The sequence below is a fragment of the Macaca mulatta genome, chromosome 13, assembly GCF_049350105.2.
Source record: "Macaca mulatta isolate MMU2019108-1 chromosome 13, T2T-MMU8v2.0, whole genome shotgun sequence".
Classification (NCBI taxonomy): domain Eukaryota; kingdom Metazoa; phylum Chordata; class Mammalia; order Primates; family Cercopithecidae; genus Macaca; species Macaca mulatta.
In genome coordinates, this window is record NC_133418.1 from 81438757 (window position 1) to 81454362 (window position 15606).

Consider the following 15606-nt stretch of genomic DNA (forward strand, 5'->3'; position numbering starts at 1 on the left):
CCCAAATATCACTACAGTGTTACATTGTGATTCTCTCAGATTATCTTTTGCAATAAATCCCGTGTTTTCTACAGTATACTTTCTCCCACTTGGCCTTACCTCTGTGAGCCAGATAAAACTTTGTCTTTTCCATCAAGTATGCCTGCAAAACATTCTGGGCTACTACCTATTCAGAGTAAAACTGGAAGCTACCTTGAGAGAGGTTAACCTAAGAGGCACAGGAAGAGTTAGACACATCAGGGAGAGTTTGCCCTGTGGCACAGCACCTTAGTACATGGAAGTATTGAACCTTTCCTGTTTTCTCTGTGCTACCAAAAAACCTTATTATTTTGAACAAATGTACAAGTTTTTTGTTTTTAACCTAACACTTCTTCTAGAAAAAAGTAACATACAAAAAATAAACGAGAAAGAGACTTTTTGCTGAAACTGCCCTATTTCAACCCTAACTTGAGGACAGGTAGTATTGGTGAGGTCTTGTGTTCAAATGGCTGCTATAGTTGCTCACATGGGCATAGGGTTAGGGGTGGAATATAAATGTCAGGTCATGTTCCCGGTTTATGAACAGAGTTGAGAGATGGCCTTGAGATCTCAATACATGTTATAAGCCTGAGATCGACACTGCTGATGTGGCAGGCAGTGGCTGGAGTGATTAACAAGATGAAACTTTGGAGCCAGACAGCCTGGGTGTGAATCTCAGATCTACCCCTCATTACTTATACATCCATGTCTTCATTTTTGAGATAAGGATAATAGTAGCATATACCTCATAGGAACTCTGTGAACACTAAGGGAGTTAATACATACAACATGCTTAGAATAGTGCCTGGTACACCACAAGATATATAGATAGTCTATTATTATTAATTTTAATAAATCTGTACTATAATGAAAACTAGTTATTTCATAACTCATTCTCCCTAGGTAATAAGAATGCAAGGTAGAACTATCTTTGTCTTTTTCTTTTTTTTTTTTTTTTTTGAGACAGGGTCTTACTCTGTTGCCCAGGCAGGGGTGCAGTGGTGTAGTCTCGGTTCAGTGCAAACTCTGCCTCCTGGGTTCAAGCCATTCTTGTGCCTCAACCTTCTGAGAAGTTGGAATTACGAGCTTTCTGCACCCCCACTGTTCCCACAGTCGCCAATTTTTGTATTTTTAGTAGAGATTGGGTTTCACCATGTTGACCAGGCTGGTCTTGAACTCCTGACCTCAAATGATCCACCCACCTTGGCCTCCCAAAGTGCCGGGATTATGGACATGAGCCACTGTGCCTGGCCGTTCCTTGATTGTTTTCTATATTCAACAAATATTTACTGAATGCCTACTACATACCACTGTGTCACAGTCATAATAGCAAGTAAGTCAGTTTTTGCCTTGAAGGAGCCAAGGACAAAAAAGTACCAGAAAATAGGCAATCACAATGTAGTGCGCTAAGTGCTGGGTGAACACATAGCAGGGCCACCAGGCTCCTCTGGGAAATCGAGGAAAATGTCCCAGAGGAAGCAACATCTAAGCAGAGACTGAAGAAGTTAGCCAAGTAAAGAAAGGGAAGGAGTCTCCCATGCAAAGAGAGCAGCATAAAGGCTCCCAGTGGGTGAGAAGGTAGCCCCTGAGTGGGAACCTACTGGTTTGGGTGGGACTGAAGTTCTAGGTTGGCAGTTTTCAAATTTGTCTCAGGACCTCTTTAGACTCTTAAAAGCTATTACGGCTCCCAGAGAGTTTTCTCTATCAATATTCAATTAGAAAGTAAACTTGAGACAGGCCGGTGTGATGGCTCATGCCTATAATCCCAGCACTTTGGGAGGCTGAGCTGAACAGATCACTTGAGGCCAGGAATTCAGGACGAGCCTGGCCAACATGGCGAAACCCCATCTCCACTAAAAATACATAAATTAACTGTGTGGTGGTACATGCCTTTAGTCCCAGCTACTCAGCTTGGAAGGATGAGGCACGAAAATTGCTTGAACCCCAGAGGCAGAGGTTGCAGTGTGCCGAGATCATGCCACTGCCCTCCAGCCTGGGCGGCAGAGTGAGACTCTGTCTCAAAAAAAAAAGTAAACTTGAGAAAATATTAAAACACGAGGACTCACAAGTACATATTGCATTAGTCATCAAAATAATGACATCCTCACACACCTTGTAGCCTCTGGCAAACTCCACTGTACACTCATGAGAGAATGAGAGTAAAAGAGGAAACTATTTTCTTGGCATCACTTGAAAATAATTTGTCTTGGGGACCTCTTGAAAAGATTGCACTGCCCCAGACTGCAGTTTGAGATCATCTAGTCTATGTTACATACATTATGGGTCTTAGGTCTTTTCTTTACTATCAGCTCTTGAGCACTCATCTCCCTTGAGTTCTCACTACATCCCTGTGATGAAGAGAGGGGCAGGGGTTATTGTCTTGGTCTTAAAGATGGACCATTGTGACCCAAAAATTATTTGCTCTGCCTCAAAATTTATATCTCTTGATTGTGTCAGACTCTGCTGATTCTTCGAAAGAGCAGGGCTGGAATGATGAGGAATACAGAACAGCCTTTACAAAGTGTATCTGAGTTAGAAGGAAGGCCTAGCTTGTCAAGTGGATAAGCCATCAGATTTTCTTTACTGAAGATCCACTCTTGGCTGAACTTTGTCCAAATAGTTTGGTTGGAGTTGCTTCTTGGGCTCTCTCATCAGTTGTGCAAATGAGCCTCCCAGCCTTGTTCCCCATACACACTACTGACAGTTCTGGCTGAGTTTCACCAGTCTGCCCAGCAACAAAACATGGTCTGTTGCTCTGCCTCTGGGCTGCTTTTGATAGTCTCAAGTTTACTTCTTCTGCTAGATAAAATGTGAAATCCTGTGGAAAGGGTAAAACCCTAGAACTCTGGGTTTGTTGTGGTTGTTGCTCTTGTTCCTAAGTGTTGGTGAGATGAAGGGCTTGTTGAATAAAAGCCAGCAAATGTGGGTGTTGGGTATCGTATTCATGTTTGTCAGGCAGATTCCTACCTTTATCAAGGTTGGTTTACCCTGGTTCAGAAAAAGAAGTCAAAGGGATGTGGAAAGTCTTTCTGGCGTGTCCATTTGAGTGTCACACCTGTGTTGTCCTAGTTCTGTCCATCCTGTGGTTCTTTCTGGGGAAAGCATAAAGGGTTAAGTTGGGAAGGGCTCTTTTTCTTTTTCCTTTCTACATCTTATAGATTCCTCTCCACATAAAGCTACCTTTGAAATCATTAAAAAGCCTGCACCTGGAAAAGAGGTGTTAGAGATTGAAAGGAATGATCATCTCCATGGGATCTCCAGAGCCAGCTAAGTAAATATAAAGTTGTTATTTTTTTCAAAAGCAGGAAATCATTTTGTAGTCAGAAAACAAATTCTTTCACAGAACATTTTCTTGAATTATACATTTTGACCGCTTTGAAAATGTTTACATAAATATATCAAATCTCAGAGTATTTCTATAGTATACCTTCAAAACAAGAAATATGCTGATCTCTGAATTTTCTGGGACTATGGAAGAAAGACTCAAATTATAACACTTGCAAAAAAAAAGAACATGTGGGATTCATTTCTTAATCATTTTAAAAACCAGAGGTTCATAATTGCTGTGTTGAGATGGTTAGAAGTAACACACATTAGAAAAGGTGAGGTTATGCAGCAGATTCATGAGAGCCAGGGGTAAATGACATTAAATCTCAATAAAGGCTAGATAAGAGCCATGGACATTACCTCATTTGGGAACATCACTAGCAGGGCTGCTGTGTCTCTTAAGTAGAATTAACCTTCTGTTTTTGTTGCCGAAACTCTTCATGTTGGGGACTTAACATTATTACTAGGTTGCTTATCACTCTCAAGAGATCATATTGGAGTTCAGAAAATTCTTATATTGAGGAGGAGCTCAATATAAGAGGCCAACAATCATGAGGAAGGGTTTATTCTGATTCTTGGGTACTTAACTCACATTTTGGGTAATTCATAAGAAAATGTATACCATTTGAAATAAGAGTTTGAATTTTCAGCTTTTTCATTTCTTGTCTATTTTGGGTTTTTGTTGTTGTTGTTGTTGTTGTTGTTATATACAAATAAAAGGTGATCTATTGCTCTTTAATTTAGCTCTTTTTTTTTTTTCCTTTTGAGACAGAGTCTCACTCTGTCGCCCAGGCTGGAGTGCAGTGGCGCCATCTCAGCTCACTGCAACCTCTGCGTCCTGGGTTTAAGCAATTCTCCTGCCTTAGCCTCCCAAGTAGCTTGGATTACAAGCGCCCGCCACCACGCCTGGCCAATTTTTGTGTTTTTAGTAGAGACTGGGTTTCACCATGTTGGCCAGGCTGGTATGGAACTCCTGACCTCAAGTGATCCCCCTACCTCAGCCTCCCAAAGTGTTGGGATTACAGGCATGAGCCACCGCGCCCGGCTGAGATAACATATTAAACTCCAAAGCCTGTGTTCCTATTTTCTTTAGAATGTGCTGCCTCTGATGCGAATAACAACTTTTTATGGCTAAGGAGAAGAAACCAAGAATCCATCTAAAGATAAACTTTATCACTCAGTTGCTCCCCTTAAATCTAATTTAGTATGTTATCATACAGTGGAAACAAAGTAAATCTATTTGTGTTATTGAGACAGAAGAAGTCAGTGAAACCCAGGGAAGCTGTGACCCGTAAAAGGTATATTGTACCCTTCCCTCTCCACTCATCTCTCTGTCATCATTTCTCTTTGGTCTTCCATTTAATGCTACTAAATCTGTATCTGGAAATACAGATCCTCCCTTGGGACCTAGCCTATAGCCAAGTCCATAGTTGCCATACCTTCTATCATCCTTAAGGGTCTGACAAAACCTCTCAAACTTGGGTAACCATAGGAGTTACAGATCCTAGATCTAGGAACTGATAGGACCATGAGAAGTTGGTCAGGACTAAATTTAATTCAGCAGACACTGTAGCTTGCTTACCCTGTTCTAGGCACTGGTGAAAACATAAGGAGTTTGCCTTTGAGGCAAACTTAAAGAGAGCTGTGGATTAGAAGCCAAGTGAGCCCTCAGGGACCAGGGATCATATGAGTAACAGAAATGAAGAGGAGACAGAAGATACAATGCCAGACAGGGCATCAGGCATAAAAGGAGACTGAAACTGAGGCCATTTCTGCTTGAGTCTGGAACATCCCAATATACTCTGTGTTTGCTATAGGGTCAGAATCTTTACATGATGGGAACAGTAGTGTTGGGCTGGATGGGACACATGAAGACCGAAATTGGACTAGACCTTGGCATTACCTTTATGGGAAGAAAACCAGAAAACAAAGAAAGAAGTAAAGGTAGGCTATTTCGGCCAGCTAGTTGTATGAAGGAATCACTGTGCAAGAAGCAGGGATGGTACTAACCGCCCTTCAGTCTATGCTACAGACGGGAGCAGTGGAAGCAAGTAGAAAATCAGTGACAGAGGTAGCCTTAAGTGTCAACTCTACTGGAGTTTCTTAAATAGGGAAGCAAATGAACATTTATAGAAAAGATATGTATATATATTTCTATTAATATTGCTGTTACATCAAAATTTGTGATTAAATATAAAAGAACTATCATTTCCATCTTTTAAAAATGTAATCACATGAGACAATGTCTTAGTGCTTTAAGAATTTTAATATCATTTGTATTTCTTAAAAGTACAAAATTGTGAAACATAAAAATGGTCCAGCTGTCCAGAAATGGAACATTTCTTGATAGATTCCATTTGGCGACCTAAGATGTTGACCATCTCCATTGTTGTTTGTTTTATGCCTCGAAAATATTGTTTCAGAATGGAAAATCAAAAAGAAAAGCGTGAAACTATGCTGATGTTATAAGTTATAGGTGGATTTCTGGTCTGTGTGCTTTTTTTCTGGAATGAGTCATCATTTGAAGAAAATGCTCACTCTTGTCAGGTGGCCAGATTTATTCTTTCTTTTTGAGAACTTGTGTTAGTGTGAAAGGAGAAAAATCTAAGTTGCTAGAAAGGTCCCCAGTCCAAAAAGTGTTAAGGCAGAGTTTCTCCAGTGGTGTGGCTATGGATGTGCCAAGGTATTTATCGATTCCTTCAGCTCTCAGGGAGTCTGAGTGTGGCCTGGCAGGGCTGGGGCCTCTAGGCAGTCACCTGCAGCTGGGAGCAGCATCGTCGGTTTTATCCCAGAGTGCCAAAGAAAGATTACTTTCTATGTGTGCCTTGATGTGAAAAGGATTGGGAAGCACTGGACTCTTAAAAAAAAACAAACCTAAAGAAAGAACTAAACCTTGTTAAATCTTACCTTTTGGCAATATATTCCTTTCTGGATATAAGCCCAGAAAAGTCATTTTTAATTAAAATGCTACTTTTGAAGATGAATTAATCCCTTCCTTATAAACATCCAAAAGCTTTTATTTAGTGTCTGTTACTTAGGGAGCTTTTGCTGGGTGTTGGAGACAGCTCTTAGCTGCCAGGTTCTGGAGCATTGACTGTACTGCACTGTCATTATTCCCCAGGCAATGTACTGCTGTTTTGAAGTGCTCAGAACTCAGAGTATCAGTCAGGGGCATGTGGAACTTAGAGATTTGTCAGTTGATTAGAGTAGGGGAATTAATAGCAAAAAGAGGAAAAAAAAAAAAATATATATATATATATATATATATTTAGTGTGAGAGCGTGTGTGTGATGTACCAGTCACTGAGTTCCTCCAGAGCCTCTTCTGGAGGATAGGTGTTATTCCCATCCTACTGGTGAGAAAACTGAGAACAGGAGGGGTTGTGAGATTTCACTAAATTTATGCAAGATTAAAACTGGGATTCAAGCTCAGGGTTGTTTGAACCTTTTGAGCTTGTGTAGTTAACCACTGTACTATACTGCTTCTCTGTATAAGAAACTCTGTATACTGCTTCTCTGTGCACTGCTTCTCTGGGTGAAGACAAGGAATATTGTCAGGCGAGAAGGATTCTCTCTGGGGCCTTCGGGATTGTGGGCAAAATGGGACTTGATATCCATCTGTTTATTCATTCATTTGACAACTGCTAATTGAGCACGTGCCAAGCACTGTTTTGGGTGCTTAGGCTACATCAGAGAACAGAAGAGACACATCCTTGCCCTCCAAGATTACTGCTCTCAGTGCACTTATATTCCAGCAGCAAGAGTAAAACATATCAGAACTTATTATAGTAAATATAATAAGTAAGTTAGATAGTTTGTTAGAAAGTAATTGTTGCTGCAGACAAAAGAACAAGTAGGCTAAGGGGAATCAGGAATAGATAGGAGAGGAGGGCAGTTGGCATGTCAGAATAGTCATCATTGGAAACAACGTTTGAGCAAATTATATCACATCACAGGACATGGGAAAACTTTCTTGTTTTTTGAATAAAGGTAAAGGGTGGACGTCTTTCCGTCTGAAACTGCTGGCTGCAGACATCTGTAAGCAGGTATACCAAGTGCATGTTTGAGACTATCTTTACCCATAGGAAAGTGCCAATAGAGTGGGCAATAGTGGATAAACAAGGCCAGGAAGGATGCCATTACTTTAGAAACTTAAGAGCTCCCTAAAGTGAGCTCATCACACTATAGATGCCAGAATTGCTGGGGACTCTGAGGTCCTTTTCATCTGGAATCATAGTGAATAAGGTCAATCTGTCATGGTTCTGATGAGCTTAGGCAAAGAGCAAAGTATCCGTCATATTACTTTCTCTGCTTTCTAGTATGACATTTACCTTAACCCTCTGGACCTGGGCCTTAGAGATGTAGAGTAAATGTGGAGAATGTTTATTCTTCTGTTTAGCAAATATTTATTGAGAAGTTAAGTACATCATACTACATACTATGTCAGGTACTATGGAGGATACAAAGAAAATTTATAGCATATTCCCTGCTCTCAAGAAGCTTATGAGCTACCTGGAAAATAAACCATTGACACTGCAGACAGTTACCCAGAAATACATGGCTACATGTTACGTGCACCAAGCATGTGGCCGAGATCACACATCTGAGAGGCAAGACCAGGATGGACTGGAGAGATCAGAGGTTTCAGGGGAACATTGGGCCTTGGGATAAACCTTGAAACTAGCTTTCTGTTTTTGAGGCAAGCGACATGGTATGAGCCCAGGCATGGAGGAGGGCATCAGAAAGTGTTTGCAGGAGGCAATGAGCAAACCAGCCTGTTGTGTCAAGGAGAGAGGATGTGTGAATGGCAGGGTGGGTGCAGGTCAACATGTGAGAGACCACAAATGCTGGGCCAAGCAGTTTGGGCTCTGTAGGCCTGTAGCTTTCAAAGTGGGGTTTGCAAGACAATAACATATGTGGAAGAATACGTTAGTGTGTTATTTATTTTATCGCATCCTTTTTTATTATTATTATGGTTATTGTTAGAGACTAGGGTATCGCTGTGGTGCATAGGCTGGCCTTGAACTCCCAGGCTCAGTGGTCCCCCTGCCTCAGCCTCCAGAGTAGCTGAGACTACAGGTGTACCTGGCTTTTAGCTATTATTTTACATTTGATATGTAATGTACATAATGTATTCATAGAATAGTATATAATTTCTAAGTTAGTAAGTACACAAAAGCTGGAAGCATGTGCTCAGAGAGGTCCTTTCAGGTAGTAGGTAAGAGCGGGCTCTGGAGCCAGCTTGTCTCCCTCTAGATCCTAGCTCTGTTGCTTACTTTCTGTGCTATTTTGGGTGAGTTACTTAATTTCTGTGCCTCCACTTCTTCTGTAAATGGGAAAATAAAATGACCTCATAGGGTGGCTGTGAAGATTAAGTGAGTTAATATGTGGAAAGTGGGTAGCAAGGTCTCTGGTATATAGTAAATGCTCAGTAAGTGTTAGTTGCTATTATTAATACTTGCTGCTGCTGCCACCACCACTGCTATGGGTGGGGGGTGGAGGGAGTTATGATTAAAAATGTAAGAATCGGCCAGGTGCGGTGGCTCAAGCCTGTAATCCCAGCACTTTGGGAGGCCGAGACGGGCGGATCACGAGGTCAGGAGATCGAGACCATCCTGGCGAACACGGTGAAACCCCGTCTCTACTAAAAAATACAAAAAACTAGCCGGGCGAGGCGGCGGGCGCCTGTAGTCCCAGCTACTCGGGAGGCTGAGGCAGGAGAATGGCGTAAACCCGGGGGGCGGAGCTTGCAGTGAGCTGAGATCCGGCCACTGCACTCCAGCCCGGGCGACAGAGCCAGACTCCGTCTCAAAAAAAAAAAAAGTAAGAATCTCTGATGTAGATGGTGAGTAAAAGACCTTGAGCTAAAGAAAACTGTGTTTAAAAAAATTAATGTTGTAATTGAAATAATACTGTAAAACGTGAGGATTCCTATTGATAAGTGAGTGCATAAGAGAAATAAGTCCATTTTCAGCAATTTTGACTTTACGTTGTTATCATATTTCACAGAGAGGTTCCTCCAGTCAGTCACTGTGTTCTCTGCCTTCCTGTAGATCATGTTAAAGATTATAAGAGCTGAGGTTAGCTCAGATTTTTAAGAGCAGAGTTCCTGCCTATCAGGTTGTTATTCCTTGCACCTGTTTTGTTTTGAATTACATCCTCTCCCTCAGACCCCAACGGAAACCTGAGAAATCAGTGTCTCATGCTGTCTGAGACAAAGGACTCTTTATCATGGGAAGGGAGAAATTTGAAGTTCATAAAGTGAAAGGAGATACAGGATCCTCCTAGATAGGTTAATCTAGCACATTCCAAGTTTTTTTTTCCATCTTGGAAGTCATGCTTTCCATCCCCTCCAAGCCATTCCACTCTTATTGTCTGAGACTTCATATGACTGAAGATAATTCTGAGTATACTTTAAAAATTATGCAACACAACGAAACATCTCACAGTGGGCACACTGTCAGACTTTTGTCATTTCCTAGAATCCCTGTAAAATATCTGATGGTATGTGGTCCCATAATGTGAAGGGATTTGTTTGGTGGTTCTCATCCAATAAAAATAGTATTATTTGTTGTTACGTGTTTTTAGTATATGCAGATGGAATAGGCAAAAAGCAATACCTTTGTTTTTATTAGGGTAGGATATTTGAGATTGCACGGTTTATGTACTTGTGCTGTAGTTCTTAGATATATTTATGGCACCCAACATATTTGAGTTACTAAGGACACAGCTGACCATTTAAAAGCACTGTGGTTGAGTATAGCCAATTTGGCAGCCACCTGAGGCCTGAAGTAAAATCAACACACAGGCCTAAAGGAAAGTTTAAATAAGTAATACAAGTCTTTTCCTATTTTAGACCATATTACTGTTCATGACATTCTTGCATTTCTCTGTATTGCTACCCACTTCACCCTTTGCTTCTGTGGCAGGGTTTCTCAGCCTCAGCACTCTTGACATTCTTTGTTGTGGGTGGCTGCCTTGTGCAATGTGGTGTGTTTGGTAGCACCCCTCCTTCATTTGTGACAACAACCACCACCAAAAATGTCTCTAGACATTTCCGTATGTCCTCTGGGGAGGCAGGGGGCGGAGGCGGGGGCAGCTTGTTGAGAACCTTTGTTCCATGGTACCTATGGATTTTCCCCATCATCCCGTGGGATAAGGCATGATACAGCTCTTTTAAATACCAGCAACCACAAAAGAAACCGTTCCTGACCCAGGCAGAAGTTGTGGCTCAGCATTCTACAGTGAGCCATGCATAGGCATAAATGAAAAGGTGGGGGGATACAAAACTCAGACTGGAATCACTAAGGAGGCGCTTTCCTTCCTCTCTCTTTCTTTCTACTGGAAAAGTGTTGTGAACGTATAAGCCAGCTCACTTTTAAAATCGTAGCGTCTTATAGCGTGCTTCATGTCCTTGTTCCAACCTGTTTCTGATCCACTTTCATGATATATAGCTGAAACTGAATTCTGCCCTCCCCAGAGTCAGAAAGCATAATAAAATTCTAGTTTCTGTTTACCTAAGGAAGCTTCGGAAAATAACACATAATTAAAATTGTATCACTTCTTTACTTGAAGCACTGATGAATTGCCAGGTACAGTTGCTATCTATTTCACTGATCCTCTCTTGGGTTGGGGACAAGAGGCTGTGTGAATGAATCTTCTCTAAGAACAAGAGGTTCTGCTGAAAACTTAACCCAGAACATAAAAATTTTTTCTTTGAGTTAAGCATAAAACTTTGTCCATATTCCCAGATTCAGACCTCAGAAAGGAAACTGGTGGATAAATCTAATGGGTACTGAAAATACATGGTGGAGATAGTAATTATGCTTTTTTTGCTTTTTTTTTTTTTTTTTTTTTTTTTGAGACGGAGTCTCGCTGTGTCTCCCAGGCTGGAGTGCAGTGGCGTGATCTCGGCTCACTGCAGCCTCCGCCTCAGCCTCCTGAGTAGCTGGAATTACAGGTGTGTGCCACTGCATCTGGCTAATTTTTTGCATTTTTTAGTAGAGATGGGGTTTCACCATGTTGGCCAGGCTGGTCTTGAACTCCCATCCTCAGGTAGTCCATCTGCCTCAGCCTCCTAAAGTGCTAGGATTATAGGCGTGAGCCACCGCACCCAGCCCGTAATTATGTTAAGATTTTTGAAAGGACCTTAAATATTATATAGATGTCATATATGTAAATGTCAAAGTCAGTAGTAAATCTGGCGCTTGACTCTGAAAGTAGTATGACGCATACAAATAAGACTTTTAAAAACATATCCTTATTATTGCTTTTAGAAATTTTCAAATCATTCTTACACGTGTTTTTCTTTGTCTGTCTGGGGAAACAAAGGAAAACTACATCTATTATATTAAATATAATTATATTTCTTTCTGTTTTGGACAAAGGCATATGTTTGAAAAAAACATAAGTTAAATCTTACTTGAATTTCTCTTGTTACTGTCAATAGCATGCGTATTTTGTGCCTTCTCTACATCAAGTGAATGGGATTATTGAGGTATGAATTTGTACTTGCAAATGTTCACCTTTGTTGCCAAATGTTGCCTTCCTGCTTCGTCCTCCACTTTTTTATCCTTATTAGTTAGTGGGTTGTGTGTTATAGTCTTGAACTGGTAGCTCTCTGAAGCAGTTGTTGAGGTGCGTATAGGCATCAGATATCACATGTTTTACTGATGGACCCACGTTCATATGGAATAAGTGTTTAGAATCTTGCTCATTTTTCTATTTGGGATGCCTTTTTAATCTTTACAAAGTAAAATTTCTGGTGAGGGGGACATTTTTCATTACCTTCCTGAGAATTATATTTCTAAAAAGGAGTCTAAGATTGTTTGTTTGGAGTTTTTTTTTTTTTAATATCAAATGGATTTAAGAGGTTTTTTTAAAGTTGTGACTTTGAAGAGTTTACAAGTGCCAGAAAATTCCATCACCTTTGTTAATCTTCAAAGAGATCAGTATAATTAACATTTTACATGTGCTGTTTGACACTTTTTTCTTCTTATTCACTTCTTAAGCCTTTAAAAAAAATTTTAGATAGTAAGATGAGTTTTACATGTAAATTTTAGTCCATCTATAGCAGATAGACTTTTAGACTTTATGCTTGCCCTTTCTTCTTAGATTACAGGATATATAGTCATTTTTATATCTAACATGTTTCTGAAATGCAGTTTCAGTTTCCTGCTTTATAATTGATTTTTTCAAATATGTGAGACATTTACTTGTCCAATTACCAAATTGTTTTTTGGATTTTTTTTTTGTGGGGTTTTTTGGTTTTGTTTTTCGTGTTTTTTGAGACAGAGTCTCACTTTGTCACCCAGGCTGGAGAGCAGTAGTGAGATGTTGGCTCACTGCAAACTCTGCCTCCCAAATAGCAGGGACTACAGGCGTGCACTACCACACGTGGCTGATTTTTGTATTCTTAGTAGAGATGGCATTTCACCATGTTAGCCAGGCTTATCTAGAACTCCTGACCTCAGGTGATCTGCCTGTCTTGGGCCTCCCAAAGTGCTGGAATTACAGGCGTGAGCCACTGCACCTGGCCTCCAAACTGTTTTTTAATTTTGTTTATTTATTTATTTTAATTTAATTTTTCATAGAGATGGAGTCACAACTGTGTTGCCTAGGCTGGTCTTGAACTCTTGGGCTGAAGCAATTTTCCCGCCTCAGCTTCCCAAAGTGCTGGGATTACAGACATGTTCCACTGCATCCAGCCGCAAATTTTTCTTATACTGAAAAGAAGTATGCATTGATCAGTTTGAGAGAAAATTGAAATAGTCATCAGGTCTGTTTCTTAGATGTGCATATAGAGAACAGAGATACAAGGCAGTAATTTATTAAAATTCATGATTGAACATACAGATAGTGTGTTCAATATGTACATTTAGGAAAAAGATGCTAGAAATTTGAGTTGATGTTCTTCAAAGGAAACTCTTAGAGTAAATTAGAAATGTAGTTACAATCCACACCCACCAACTCAAAGGTTTACTGAGTTGGGTAGGTTTCTGAAGAAAATCAGTAACAGTGTCCCCTGGCCTGTAATCCCTAAGCTGTGGTAGGCTCTTACTCATGCCCTTGCCCCTCCCCAAGAGCTCAACGGCCTCTTTAGAGAAGAAGGACTATATTGTTCAGTAAACGTGTCTTGAAGATCATCATTTCATCTATTCTGGAAAAATGTATGATTTACTTTGTTACTCTCCCCTTGTCCTAGCTTTTCCTCCTTTGTTGTTTCTCTAAATTTTTACTTCTCCCTCCCGAATGAGAGCATGAGTAGAGATGCATAATTTTCAGTTGTCTATCCATTTCAGAAGTTAACTCTTACTATCACTGCATTGATCAGAGTAAGTTTGGTCATTTTAAAAATCATATAGAGAAACTGAGATGGGGGGTAACCTGTGTGTGTGTGTTAGAAGTTAGACCAGGAGTGATGGTAGAGGCCTAAAAACATCTAAAATTTCAGTTAAAAAAAGAAGCAAAATAACTCCAAAAAGTCCGCCAAAGAATTTGTGTTCAAGTGAATATTTTTGGTATTTTTGTATATATTTAAGAATTGACAACATCTTTCACTTTTTAAAAAAAAATGATCGACCTTTCACAGGTGCAATAGGTTGTTGTGGAGTGTTAGTAAGCACTCATTTCCCGAGGTCAGGCACAGTTTAGAGAACCTTGTCACTCAAAGTGTGGTGCTGGACCACAGAATCGGCATTGCTTAGAACTGGTTAGAAATGCAGAATCTTAGGCCACCTCAACTCTCTTGAATTAGAATCTGCATTTTCACAAGATCCCCAGTTAAACTCCTATGTTCATTAATGTTTAAGTACTAATTCAGATGAGCCTTTTTCAGGATGCTGTACTGGGGCTCCCAGCTAGTAGCTAGTTGGTTGGACCAACTGAACCTAACATTCAGTGATTGGTTATGCCTTTGTTTCTATGACCAACAGGGAGATTGGTGTGATGCTAATTATCTGGTATGTTAGCTTAAAATGCTGATGATAACCCTTAATACTGTAAGTGATATATAGCTTTGTGTTCTAGCTATCACCTAATTCTTTGTTTCACCAAGAAGATGGTGAACTCATGGAGAGCGGGGATTGTGTCTTACTTACGCTGTCTCCAAATCACCTATTACTAAGCATATAGTGAGCCCCAGGTTGATTGGTTTGATTCGCTTTTCCAAGAACAATTTTGATATTGTCAGTCATCTCTGTGTGGTTAGATGCATCTTTTATTATTTCTTCTCTTTCAATATGTATATTTAGAGCCATAAATGTTCATTTAATGCCGTTTTAGTCCCATCCCATAAAAGTTCATACATGGTGCTTTCATTGTTGTCCACTTTTAAATAGTTGAGAATTTTCATATTTTATTTTTAACCCATTGATTATTTTTTGAAATTTAAACATTGATGTTGAGGTCTTATTGTTAAATTTTGTTATAATGTTATTTTGTGGCCAGAGAACATAATCTACAATTATATTCCTTCTTTGAGAATTTTTTGAAGCCATTTTTGTGGTATGGTAGTGTGGTAGTTTGTGAATTGTGTGCTTGGAAGACTGTTGTGTTACTTATATCTTCTATACTCTTACTGATTTTTAAAACCTGCTTAATCTGTCATTTTATAAGCAGTGTGTCAAAAGCTCCTATACATGAATTTGTCTTATTTCTTTTTTAATTCTATACATTTTGGTGCAGCAGTTAGAAGCAGTATCCGTGAAGTGGCTAGAATCTTTATGATTGTAATGCTTTTTAAGGAGAATTGTTCCTTTTATCATTAAGTATTTTCCTCTTTTATAACTGTTAATGCCTTTTGGCTTAAATTCTAGTTTTGTCTGGTACTGGTATGGTGATTTGCTTGGTATTTCTTGAATATCTTTTTTATCTTTTATGTTCATTCTTTCTGTCTCTCTAAGTTTTAGTTGTCTCTCGTAAAGAACATATATCTGATTTTGTTTCAGTATGCAATCTGATAGTCACTGTCTCATTTTAAATAAACTTCTTAAGAATAGTTTTATATATACTGAAAAGTTACTAAGATAATACAGAAAGTTTCTGTGCCCCCCTCACCTAGTTTCTCCCGTTGTTACTGTCTTACGTTAGTATGCAACATTTGTCATGGCTAAGGAAGTAATTGGTACATTACTATTAACACCACATGCTTTATTCAGATTTCACGAGTTTTCACCTGCTGTCATTTTTCTGTTCCAGGATCCCATCCAGGTTACCACATTACATTTAGATGTCATATCTCCTTAGACTCTTCTGGTCTGTG

General features: G+C 39.7%; 1 protein-coding gene across 23 annotated transcripts in view; it reads left to right on the forward strand.

Annotated features, from left to right (window-relative positions):
- The window catches only part of THADA (THADA armadillo repeat containing), a 356821-nt gene that overhangs the window by 191409 nt on the left and 149806 nt on the right, over positions 1-15606 (forward strand). The window lies entirely within an intron of this gene.